Source organism: Dasypus novemcinctus, chromosome 6 (assembly GCF_030445035.2).
Source record: "Dasypus novemcinctus isolate mDasNov1 chromosome 6, mDasNov1.1.hap2, whole genome shotgun sequence".
Lineage (NCBI taxonomy): Eukaryota > Metazoa > Chordata > Mammalia > Cingulata > Dasypodidae > Dasypus > Dasypus novemcinctus.
The window spans coordinates 45,585,042-45,598,408 of NC_080678.1; the positions used below are offsets into that span (position 1 = coordinate 45,585,042).

At 37.5% G+C, this 13,367-nt stretch overlaps 1 pseudogene; it reads right to left on the minus strand.

Moving 5' to 3' along the window:
• Window positions 1-13,367, minus strand: part of LOC101432570 (cytochrome P450 2C19-like) — a 256,387-nt pseudogene that overhangs the window by 85,754 nt on the left and 157,266 nt on the right.

Consider the following 13,367-nt stretch of genomic DNA (forward strand, 5'->3'; position numbering starts at 1 on the left):
CCAGATGAGCTTCCTCCCATATATCCCCCATCACTGACACCCCACACCAATGATCCTCCCCTCCCATAGTTGTAACCCTTCTGTGATCTAAAACTTTCTAAAAATGTAGGCAAGAATATTGCCAAATTCAATTAATAGGAAAGTGAGATAGTAATGATAGGTTTAAACATAAGAAATAAAATACATAATAATTTAGAAACATTAAAATAAAGTATAAAAAATGAAAAATATTGAAAAAAATTATTTACATTTTATCTTTCATCACTGTAATAACTGCTGTCCTGTTTGTACAGTGGCATTTTCTTCCATTTCTTCCCCAGTGTCTTACTTTTTTTCATTTTGTCTTCAAAGTTTTAGGTCACAGTAAAGTCACATACAGAATATAGGGGATTCCCATATACTCAACATCCTTTCCTTTTATCCCTTCCCTGTTAATAAACTTTTTATATGTAGACGGTATATTTGTTACAACTGATGTACAAATGTTGAAACATAGTTACTTAACATGTTCAGTAGTTTACATTATGGTTTACCTTTTAGACTATACACTTTTACAAATTTTTGATGAAATTTTACATGGCCTGTATCTATCATTTCAAGATCATGCAGAACATTTTCATTGCCCCCTAACTTCCCCCCTTCCATCTATTCTATTTCTCTCTCCCTCTCCCCTCAGGGCCCACAGCGACCACCAAGCTTCACTCCTTGAAGGACAAGATTCATAGAAACCTGCAACAATGCCGAGGGCTTGACACACTAGACTGTCGTCCCCTATTAGGGACTGCCCATGCTCTTGAGAGATACCCTCCCCTCTGTTGGGGAACATATTGGGCTCCCCCAGATATCAGTCCAAATCCTTCTCACTCATATGGGGGTCTCCTGCCACTGATACAACACACTATAAGAAAATGATCACTCATGAATTCTCTAGAAGACTGCCCCAGGTGTGCCTGTTCCAATGCACTCCCATCCAACACCCTAAACTAGTAACCCTTCCTTGTCATATCACCAAAAGAGTTTTTCTCAACACTGTAGTTTCAACCATGTGTACATCAATCCCCAGGGCTCACTTGCTTCTCCCCCAACCCTCCCCCCAGTTCCATGAACAGTCCAACCCATCTTCCCAATCCTACCCCAGGTCAAGCTTGCAGTGACCACCCCAACAATATCCCTACAATCCTATCATGTTCTTCACTGCAGAGCTACTCACTTCCACCTTATCATAGATTTTGCCCATGTGGCCATTGGCTCACAAACTTCTTCTCCCTTTCTATTTCCTATAAACCTATCTTCCACATTGTAGCTTCATGAGTCAGCTTGATTTGCTTAATTCATATCAAAGAGGTCATGTAATAGTTGTTCTTCAATGTGTGGCTTACTTCACTCAACATAAGTTCCTTAAAATTCATCCATGTTATCCTGTGTGTTACTGTATTCCTTCTTATGGCTGAGTAGTATTCCATTGTATGTATATTCCACATTTTTTTTTATCCATTGATCTGTTGATGGGCATTTGGATTGATTCCAACTTTTGGCAGTAATGAATAATGCCACTATGAACATGGATGTGCATGTATCTGTTCATTCCCTTTCTTTCAATTTTTATGGGTATATACCCAGCAGAGGAATTGCTGGGTCATATGACAGATCTAGTTAGTTTTTTGAGGAACTGCCAAACTGTCTTCCACAATGGCTGGACCATTCTACATTCCCACGAACAGTGGATAGGATTCCTATTTTTCTACATCCTCTCCAACACTTGTAGTCCACTGTTTTCTCAATGGCCACCAGTCTATGGGTATAAGATGGTATCTCATTGTCATTTTGATTTGCATTTCCTAATAGCTAGTGATGTTAAGCATCTTTTCATGTACTTTTTAGCCATTTGTATTTCTTCTTAGGAGAAGTGTCTGTTCAAATCACTTGCCCATTTTTAAAATAGGTTGTCTTTATTTTTGAGATATAGGATTTCTTTACATTTGCTGGATGTTAGGTTCCTATCAGATAAAGGGTTACCAAATATTTTCTTCCATTGGGTAGGCTGTATTTTCACTTTCTTGACAAACTCTTTTGAGGTGAAAAGGATTTAATTTTGAGGAAGTCCTGTTTATCAATTTTTTCTTTCACTGCTTGTGTTTTGGGTGTGAAGTTTGTGAAGCCATTTCCTATTACAGGTTCCTGTAGGTGATTCTCTACATTGTCTTCCAAGGTCTTTATGGTCTTGACTCATATTTAGATTTTTGATCCATCTTGTGTTTCTTTGATCCATCTTTAGTTGATTTTTGTGTAAGGTGTCAGATGTTGTTCCTCTCTCATTCTTTTGGATATGGATATCCAGTTCTCTAAGCACCATGTGTTGAAGAGGCCATTCTCTCCAAGTTGACTGAGTTCCATGATCTTGTTTCATATGAGATGACTGTGTAAGCGAGGATCTATATTGGAACTGTCAATTGGGTTCCATTGCTCAGTATGTCTATCCTTGTGCCAATGCCATGAAGTTATGACCACCGTAACTTTGTAGTATGTTTTAAAGTCAGGTAGTGTGATTTCTCCCATTTCATATTTGTTTTTCAATATGTCTTTGGTCATTCAGGGACTCTTGACCTTCCAAATAAATTTCATAGTTAGTTTTTCCAATTCAGTAAAAAATGCTCTGTTTATTTTTATTGGAATTGCATTAAAACTTTAGGTTATTTTAGGTAGTATAGATGTCTTAGTGATATTTAGTCTTCCTAGCCATTAATAGGGAATATTCTTCCATTTATTAAATATTCTTTGATTTCCTTTAATAGTGTTGTGTATATTTCTGTATATAATTCATTTACATATATAGCTAAATTTATTCCTAGGTATTTGATTTTTTTAATTTACTATTGTAAATGGTATTTTTTCTTGAATTCCTCCTCAGATTGCTGATTCTTAGTGTACAGAAATGCTACTGATTTTTGCACATTGATCTTATGACCTGTGACTTTACTGAACTCATTTATAAGTTCTAGAAACTTTCTTGTAGATTTACCAGGGTTTTCTATGTATATGACCATGTTGTCTGCAAATAGTGAAATTTTCACTTCTTCTTTTCCAATTTGGATGCCTTTTATAACCGTTTCTTGCTTCAGGGCTGAAGAAAGTACTTATAACCCAACGTTAAGTAGGAGGGGAGATAGTGAGCATCCTTGTCTAGTTCCTGATCTTAGAGGGAAATCTTTTAGGATTTCACCATTGTATATGATGTTAGGGTTTTTCATTCATACCCTTTATCATGTTCAGAAACTTTCTTTCTGTTCCTATCTTTTGCAGTGTTTTCATCAGGAAAGAGTGCTATGTTTTGTCAAAAGCCTTTCTGCGTCTATAGAGATGAACATGTGATTTTTTTCTTTCAATCTGTTTATGTGGTGTATTACATTGATTGATTTTCTTATGTTGAATGATCCTTGCATACCCGGGATGATACCCATTTGGTCATGGTGTACTAATCATTTGATGTGTTGTTGAATATAATTAGTAAGAATTTTTTTGAGGATGTTAGCATCTAGGTTCATTAGAGTTATCTATAATTTTCCTTTCTTGTGGGGGCTTTGGCTTTGGTATTGTCCTAATGTTTGCATCATAGAATGAGTTTGGCAATTTCCTACTGTTTCTATTTTCTGCAAAAGTTTAAGGAGGATTGGTGTTAGCCACTTCTGGAAAGTTTGATAGAATTCACTTGGGAAACCGTCTGATCCTGGACTCTTCTTATTTTGGAAGTCTATTTTTAAAGTAATTTATTAAAGTATATCACTCCTACATAAAAATAAATAAATAATAAGTGTATAATAATAGTTGTGAACTTACAAAGCAAACATATATAACATCATACAGGACTCTCGTAACTCAACATACCACCAGTAACTTGCATTATTGTTAAACCTTTTTAACTAATGATTAAAGAGCATTGTCAAAATATTACTACTAACTGAAGTATTTTCCCCCTACAAACCCTATTATTATTATATTTATATCATTTATATATGAACATAAACAATTAAGTATATTGTAAAAGTTGGGAACTTACAAAGCAAATATGCATAACATCATACAGGGGTCCCATACATCAACTCCCCCACCAACACCGTGCATTGTCATGAGATGTTTGTCAAAATCTAACTACTTATCAGAGACCTTACCTTACATTTGCTGTATTTTCCACCAACCCACCCTATTATTATTTTCTAAATATATTTTTTATGACAGAAGTTGTAAACTTATAAAACAGTCATGCATATGTGCAGAATTCCCAAACAACTTGCCTCCACCAACACACCACACTCTAGTGGAAAATTTGCCATAGATAAGATAAAATCATCTGATTGTTACCATGTCCATAGTGTATATTTGGCTCACATTTTCCATACTGTCATAGTATCAACACAGTACAACTTTTGCATAGATGCAAGAATATTATATTATTACTGCTAACCACTGTCCATAGGTCACTTCTGCTGTATTTTTCCCATGTTTCTCCACATTCCCAACACTCTGCAGTAGTGATGTCATTTGCTTTAGCTCACAAAGGACACTCTTGCATCTGTACTGTCAACCACTCTTCTCAACCACCACTTGGTTTACTGTGCTATCCAGCTCCCAGATTATTCTCAAGCATTCTGTCATTTACATACTGAGACTACCATTTTCAGTCACATCCCCATTTATAAACTAGCTGTTACTCACTAAGTGTTACCATCCACTCTATACATTTCCACACTTTTACAGTAAAGCTAATTAAAACTTCTACATATATTAAACATCAGTAGTCCATCTCAGTCCTCCTCTTATCTCCTTTAAGAACACACCAGCCTGTGTACATGCCCTGGAGAACTCCCTCCCAACCTTTGTCCCTATCAGTAACACCCCACATCAGTGTTCCTCCTCTGCCATAGTTGAACCCCTCTGTTGTCCAAAACTTTTTTAAAAATGAAGCCTAATATATTGCCAAATTCAATTAGTAGGAAAATGAAATAGTAATGATAGGTTTAAAAATTAGATATAAAATACATACTAGTTTATAAAAACTAAAATAAAGTAAAAAATAAATTGGGGTATTAAAAATTGAGAAATGTCATAAAACTTTGTTTTTGGCATTTTGCCTTTCAGCACTGTAACAGGTGTTGCCTGTATGTACAGTGGCAAGGCAATCGCTTTCATTCCTTACTCAGTATCTACACCAATTTTTAAAAATTTTAAGTTTTATCTTCTAAAATTTTTAGATCACAGTAAAGTTATATATACAATATAGACACTCCCAAATATCCAGCATCAAACCTTTTTCCCCCTTTCCCAGCAATGATTTTTTCACATGTTCATGTTATATTTGCTGCAGCTGATGTACATATATTGAAACATAGCTACCAAATATCGTTCCATTTTGGTTTACGTTATGATTTATATATTTGACTGTACAATTTTCTCATTTTTTAGTTACATTATGGTTTACATTATGGATTACATTTTAGTCTACAGTCTTTATACATCTTTGTTGAAAGGTAACAAGTTCTATATCCATCATTGCATGATCTTGTAGAACACTTCCATTGCCTCCAGGTTACCCAGCTTCCATCTATTTTATTCTCCTCTCCTTTCCCCCTCCGCTCAGAGCCCAAAGTGACAACCAAGCTTCACTGCTTGAAGGACGAGATTCACAGATAATTGCAGCAATGCTGAGGGCTAGACACACTAGAATCTCTGCCCTCATTGAGATCCATGAATTCTCTCTAGAGACACAATTCCCTATATTTGAGAACATCAGATCTCCTCATGGGGGTACACCTTCCCACTGATTGTATGGGTCTCTGCTCAATGATATAACACACTATGACAAGATGAGCACTCGCACACTCCCTAGAAGCCTGTCCCTGTGCTTGATGTCCCCCATTAAGCACCTTAAACAGGTAACACTTCCTTATTATATTTTCTAAAGAGTTTTCTCAACTTTATATTTCAACCACATACCCAACAATCTTCCATGTTCATCTAATTCGTTGGGTATTTTCATAATAGTTACAGTTACAAATGACAACTGAGGGAATGCTGAGTTCCTAGCCAGGGGAACTCTGTCATATTCTCCAATGGAACAGCAAAAACTCCCCAGTGCAAGGGCAAAGAACAGTGAAGAAGGTGTTCCAATGATAAGCCCTTGATATTGATGGCTATACTTATGATCCTGTGTGCCTGAAATTCAATTAGTTCTAGAGCTTTAGTGTGCCTAAGATTTACCTCCTGACAGCCTCCATGTTACTCAAATGTGGCCACTCTCTAAGCCAAACACAGCCTGTAAATGGATTACCTTCTCCCCAGCATGGGACAAAACTCCTGGGGATGAACCTCCTTGGTGCCGAGGGATTACTACCAATCACCAGCTGGTGATGCATCTAGAAAAAGACTGAATAAACGGGGGGCATGGTAAAGACAAATGAGTTTATATGGCTAAGAGTCTTCAAAAAAGAGTCATAAGGTTACTGGAGGGGTCATGCTTACCCATGTCTCAGCATGATCCCCAAGACAGCCAAAGTAGATACAACCACAAGTACTGGTGCTCCTGAGGGTGATGGAGACACACATGTTCTATGATCATTGCAGATGACTCTGGAGTTCAGTGCCATGTCAATGGGCCCTACTTTGGATTTTACATTCCTGAGTGTGATGGAATTGGATTCAGATGTGACCTTTCTACACATGCCTTTTCTGTCACTTTTACTGAATCTGTGGTTGGTCTGGGGTGGTTGCATATTCAGGAGACTTGAATCTTTAGACTGGACATGTGCCAGCTGGACCCTGAGCCTCAACAGGGTTGCAACTCCTACTCTGGTGCACTGGACTTACCCAGGTCACCTAACAAGTAGATGAAGATGGTCAACCACCACAACAGGGAACTGACAGTGCCTACAACTGCAAGCAGGAGAATCACATTCATCAAACATGTTTGATCTAAGGCCCCTCTTGACTTAGAGGTGGAGTGGTCATCAGCACCCCAGGGTCCACAGGATGGAGGATTGTAATGTGAGTTAGAGTGCACTTGTGTTCTCCTATAGAACTATTGTGACTAGCAAAGAAAGAAATTGTAATATTGATGTGGAGAAAGTGACCACAGTAGTTGCTGACAGTAGGGTAATAGAAGTAGCAATGTGATGTGGGGGCATCTTTGGGAATGAAATTGTCCTAAATGATATTGCAGGAGCACATCCTGAATATTATATATCCTTCTATGTCTCAATGAATGGACTGGGGAAGAGTGTGAAGTATCATAATGTAAATGATAATCCCGGTGCGGCAGCAGTGCTTCAAACTTTATTCACCAAATACAATGAAGCAGTCACAATGATGAAGAGATTGTTGGTGTGGGTGGACTAGGGGTGGGGTGGGGTGTGGGATATATGTGAACCTCTTTTATATTTTAATGTAACATTTTTTGTGATCTACGTATATATTTTTTAAAAGGCAATTAAATTTAAAAAATTAAAGAAAAGAAAAGAAAAAAGAATTCACCATCTACCACCAGGTCTGGTAGATATATTCTCAAAATTTCTTCTAGGAGTTTGATGGTTCTTGCTTTTATTTTTAGGTTTTTGATTCAGTTTGAGTTTAATTTTTGGATAAGGTGTGAGATAGGGGTCCTTTTTCCTTCTTTCGGCTATGGATATCCAATTCTTTCAGCACCATTTGTTAAAAGGACTGTTTTGCCCATGCAGTGTGCGTTTTTCAGGGTAGTCAAAAATCACTTGATCATACATGTGAGGGTCTGTTTCTGAACCATAATTTGGTTCCATTGGTCTATGTGTCTGTCTTTATGCCAGTACCATGCTGTTTTTACCACTATAATTAGGTAATATGATGTAAAGTCTGGAGATGAGGGTTCGTTTTTCTTTTTATGATGTTTCTGGCTTTTCAGGACACCTTATCCTTCCAAATAAATTTGATGATCATGTTTTCAATTTTTTTTAATGCTAGTTTAATTTTTATCACGATTGCATTGAATCTGTATATCAATTTGAATAGAATTGCTATCTTAATGACATTCAGTCTTCCAATTCATGAGCATGGAAATGTTCTTCTAGCAATTAAGGCCTTTTTTATTTCTTTTAATACTGAGTTGCAGTTTTCTGAATACAAGTGCTTTTATCATTGGTTACATTTATTCCTGGTTATTTGAGTTTTATCTGTTGTATTTTATTTTCACCACTCTTTTGACACTTTTAGTTACTTTTATTGATATAATCTTCAATTTTAGAAGGCCTCTTCTAGGCCTCCCTCCTGTCTTTTCTTTTCAGACTCCAACACACCCTTTAGTATTTCCTGAATATCTGGTCTTTTGCTTAGAAATTCTCTCAGCTTCTGTATATCTGTGAATATTCTAATCTTGCCCTCATTTTTGAAAGATAGTCTTGCTGGATATAAGACTCTAGGCTGGAAGTTTTTCTCTTGTAGTATCTTAAATATATCAGACCACTGTCTTCTTGCCTCCATGGTTTCTGGCCAGAAATCAGCACTTAATCTTATTGGATATCCCTTATATGTTATGTATTGCTTTTCTCTTGTGGTTCTCAGAATTCTCTTTTTGTCTTTGATATTTGACATTCTGATGAGTAATTGTCTCAGAATTGGTCTATTTGGATTACTTCAGATGGGAGTAGGTTGTGCTTCTTGGACATGGATGTCTATGTCCTTCAATAGAGTTGTGAAATTTTCTACCATTATTTCTTCAGATATGCCTTCTGCCCCCTTTCCCTTCTCTTCTCCTTCTGGGAGAGCCATGACACATATGTTTGTATGCCTTTTGCTGTCATTTAGTTCCCTGAGACCTTGTTCAATTTTTTCCATTCTTTTCTTCATCTGTTCTTTTGTATGTTCCCTTTCAGAGGCCATTTCTTCAAGCTCGCCAATCATTTCTTTTGCCTCCTCAAATTGGCTATTATGTGATTCCAATGTGTTTTTAATTTCATTTATTGTGCCTTTCATTCCTGTAAGTTCTGCTATTTTTCTATATGCTTTCAAATTCTTCTTTGTGCTCATCCAGTGTCTTCTTAACATCCTTGTTCTCTTTAGCCATCTTGTTTGTATTTATTAAGGAAATTTGTTTGAACATCTATGATTAGTTGCCTCAATTCCTTTATGTAATCTAGAGGCTTACCTTTTTCCTTTAACTGGGCCATAGCTTCCTGTTTCTTCATGTGGATTGTAATTTTTTGTTTGTGTTTTGGCATCTGGATTACTAGAGTATTTATTTGTGGTGCAGTTTTTCTCTTTAGTTTAAGGCTTCCTGCCCTTTTTCCTTTGCTGGTTGTCCAGTAGGAACCAAGAATGTAATTGGTGCTATTAACTGTGGAGTCTCAAGCTTCCCTTATTGTGCCAAGGACCACTGAAGCTTCTCCTAACTTTCTCCTTTGCCAGGGGTAGGACAGAGTCATAGCTGTGTGGAATAATCCAAGTCATGCCTACCTATACTGTAGTTGCCCAGAGACTGATGAAGCTTCATGCCCCTTTCTCCACTGCATCGGGTGTGGATTGAGCTGCATGTGTTGGCAGTAATCTGTGCAGTATAGATGCAAGATGCCTACATTTGTCCCAGTAGAATTCCAATTTTCCATCTGTGCCAGGCAGAGGTACCTGCAGTTACCTGGATAGGCTAGTGCAGGGCCTGCCACCCTCCTCCCTACCAGAGGTGAGACTGAAGCCTTGTCTAAGTTCACAGGCTGATATGGGTTAAAAAAAAAACTCATTCCTACTGTCACTGATTTTCTGTCAGCTTGGCTTCCCCTCAGGCTGTGGGTGGAGTCAAAATGGCAGCCACTGACCTCTTTCTGACTTGTGCAGATTCAGACCCCAGCTGTTCCCAGGATTGTATCTTAGCCAGGTGAGTCTATCAATCAGTAGCCAATATAGGCAGCCAACCCTCTCCTCCTCCCTTGTTTACAGGAAATGGAGCTTCCAATTCCAGACACAGAATATCTGATAGCACAGCTTATTCCACCAGAATAGGATAATCCCCAGGCTCCATGACTGGCTGGTAATTTCCTGGAGAGCCTGGTGCAGGGCCCTGCAGACTCCTCCCTCCTGGATATGGCACTGGGGCTTAAGCTAGAGCTGCAATCTGATCTGGATAGAAAGAAGCCTGTCCCCACCAGCACTGATTTTCAATCTGCCCCACTTCCTCTTCTATCAGGCTCAGTGTTAAGATGGTGGCTACCTTTCTGACTTGGACAGGCTCAAACTTTAGCTTTTCTCAGGATTATACTTTAACCAGTTGAATTTACTCCTCAGTTGCTGAAGTTGATGCCCAACTGTCTCTTCCTCCCACATTTTTGTGAAGTGGAGCTTTCAATTCCAGGTACAGAACAGCTCTCAAGTGGTTTGTGCCTCCAGTGGTGGATAGGCACCAGCCTCCAAGGCACAGAACACTCTATTTACAAGTCTTCTCTGCAGATGGGCAGTCTCCTCCTTCCATTCCTTCAAGGATGTTGCAGGATGCTCTTCTGGCCTCCTGGAGTCCCCACAGGTGCTTCAGCTAGCTCCAGATAGCACTGGGTGTTTACTAACTGCCCTGTAGCAGGAGCTGACTCAGGTAGCACCTTATTCCACTGTCATCTTGCTGGGAGTCTGGGAGGATTTTAATAATTGTTTCTATCTCTTTACTTGTAATTGACCTGTTGAGTTCTTCAGTTTCTATTTCATCAATGTAGGCTGCTTGCATGTTTCCAGGAATTTGTCCATTTCCTCTTAATTGTCCTTCATGTTGGCATATAGTTTTTCAAATTATTCTCTTATGATACTCTTTTTTTTTTTTTTCCTGTGGGGTCAGTTGTGATATCCCCTTCCTCATTTCTTATTTAGGGTACTTGCATCTTCTCTCTGTTTTTCATCATTTGTCTAGCTAAGGGATTGTGAATGTTATTGATCTTCTTGAAGAACCAAATTTGGTTTTATTTTTTCTACTCATTTCTTATTTTCAATTTCACTTAGTTCCACTCTAATCTTTGTTGTTTCCTTCTTTCTACTTCCTTGGTGGTTAACTTGTTTTTCTTTTTCTATTTCCTCAAGGTGAGCAGTTAGGTCTGTGATTTTAACTCTTTCCTCTTTTTTGATGTATGCATTTATGGCTATAAATTTCCCTCTCAGTATATCTTTTGCTGCATCCCATACATTTTGATATATTGTGCTGTCATTTTCATTCACATCAAGGTAGTTACTGATTTCTTTTGAAATTTCTTCTTTGCCCTCTGTTTGTCTAAGAGTGAGTTGTTAAACTTCCATATCTTTGTGCCTAATCTGGTTCTCTGTCCCTTACTGATTTCAAGCTTCATTGTATTCTGGCTAGAGAAATTACACTGTATAATTTCAATCTTTCTGAGTTCACTGATAATTTTTTTTTTTTTTTGGCCTAGCATGTGGTCTTTCTTGGAGAATGATTCATGTGCATTCAAGAAAAATGTATATCCGATTGTATTTGGGTGTTGTGTTCTGTATATGTCTATTAGGTCTAATTCCTCTAATGTATGATTCAAAGTCTTTGTTTCTGTAGTGATTCTCTGTCAAGATGTTCTGCCTAATGGTGATATTGGTATATTACAGTCCCCCACCATAATTATAGATGCTCCTATTTGTCTACTTACATTTGCCAGTGTTTGCCTCATGTATTTTGAGGTGCCCTGATTAGGTGCATAAATGTTTATGCTTGTTCTTTCTTCTTGAAAGATTGCCCCTTTTATTAATATATAGTGTCCATCTTTGTCTATTACAAGAGTTTTGCATTTAAAGTCTATTTTCTTTGATATTAGTATAGCTACTCCAGCCTTTTGGGGGGGGGTATTATTTGCTTTTAAGATTGTTTTCCAGCCATTCACTTTCAGCCCCCTCGAAACTCTGGGTCTAAGATGGGTTTCTTATAGATAGCATATAGATGGGCCACATTTCTTTATCCAGTCTGCCAATCTGTGTCTCTTGATTGGTGAGTTTAGTCCATTAGTATTCAGTGTTATTAGCTCAAGGAATTACTTACCTTGGCCATATTTTCTTTGGGTTTATGTTGTTTTAATTTCTCTTTTTGTCTTTGTTGTTCTTCTTACACTCTAACTCTCTCTTTCCTTTTTTCCCCCCTTTTAACCTGTAGAACTCCCTTTAGTATTTCTCTTTTTTCTTCTTTATTTTTTTAAATGTTACATTAAAAAAATATGAGGCCCCCATATATTCCCCACTCCCATCACCCAACTCCTCCCACATCACAACCTCTTTCATCATTGTGGCTGCTTCATTGCATTTGGTGAATACATTTTGGAGCACTGCTGCACCACATGGATAGCAGTTTACATTGTAGTTTACACTCTCCCCCATACATTCAGTGGGTTATGGCAGGACATATAATGTCCAGTGTCTATGCCTGCAATATCATTTAGGACAACTCCAGTCCTGAAAATGCCCTCACATCTCATCTCTTTTTTCCTCTCCCTGCTCTCAGCAACTACTGTGGCCACTTTCTCCACATCAATGCTACAATGTCTTCCATTACTAATCACAGTAGTTCCATAGTAGAATATCAGTAAATCCACTCTAATCTATAACCTATTCCTCCAGCCTGTGGACCCTGGGATGGTTATGTCTACTCCCCCTCTATATCAAGACACAAGAAGGTGTGGTATGACATAGTCAAGGTACAAAAAAAAAAATTTCCAACCAAAAATACTTTAGTAGTTCTTGAAGGGCAAGTTTCTTATTGGCATACACTCTTAATTTCTGTTTATCTGTGAATATTTTATACTCTCCATTTGTGCTTCCAGTGTATTTTTTATTTCTTGGATTGTGCCATTTATCATCATCATATCCATTATTTTTTTATGTATTTTTACAATTTCATCAATATGCTCTCCTAGTTTCTTAATATCTTTAATCTCTTCCTTCACTTCATTAAGTTGGCCCATATTTGCTTGGACAGCTTTCATTAGTTGTTTGATTTTCTGCATCTCTTCCTGGTTTTCAGTTTGATCATTGGACTGGGCCATGTCTTACTTTTTTTGATATTGCTTATAATTTTTTTTTTTGCTACCTGGTCATCTTTTTATCTTGATGGGTTTATTCAGTTGATTAGCTTCTCTCTCTAATCTAGGGTTATATTTAGCTACTGTTTTTGTGCATAAGTTTTCTCTTTGACCTTTGTTCTTCTTGTTTTATTTCCTTGCTGTTTTCTATGTTCCCTTAAAGGAAAAAGGTTAGGGCCAGATAAAGTGAAAGAGGTAGAAAAAGAGAAAAGATAATAGTAATAAAAATAGTAAAATTTAGAACAGGAACTGTATACGACCTGGGAAAATGAATATTTAACTCATGTAAGCAGTGTAGAGTAACAG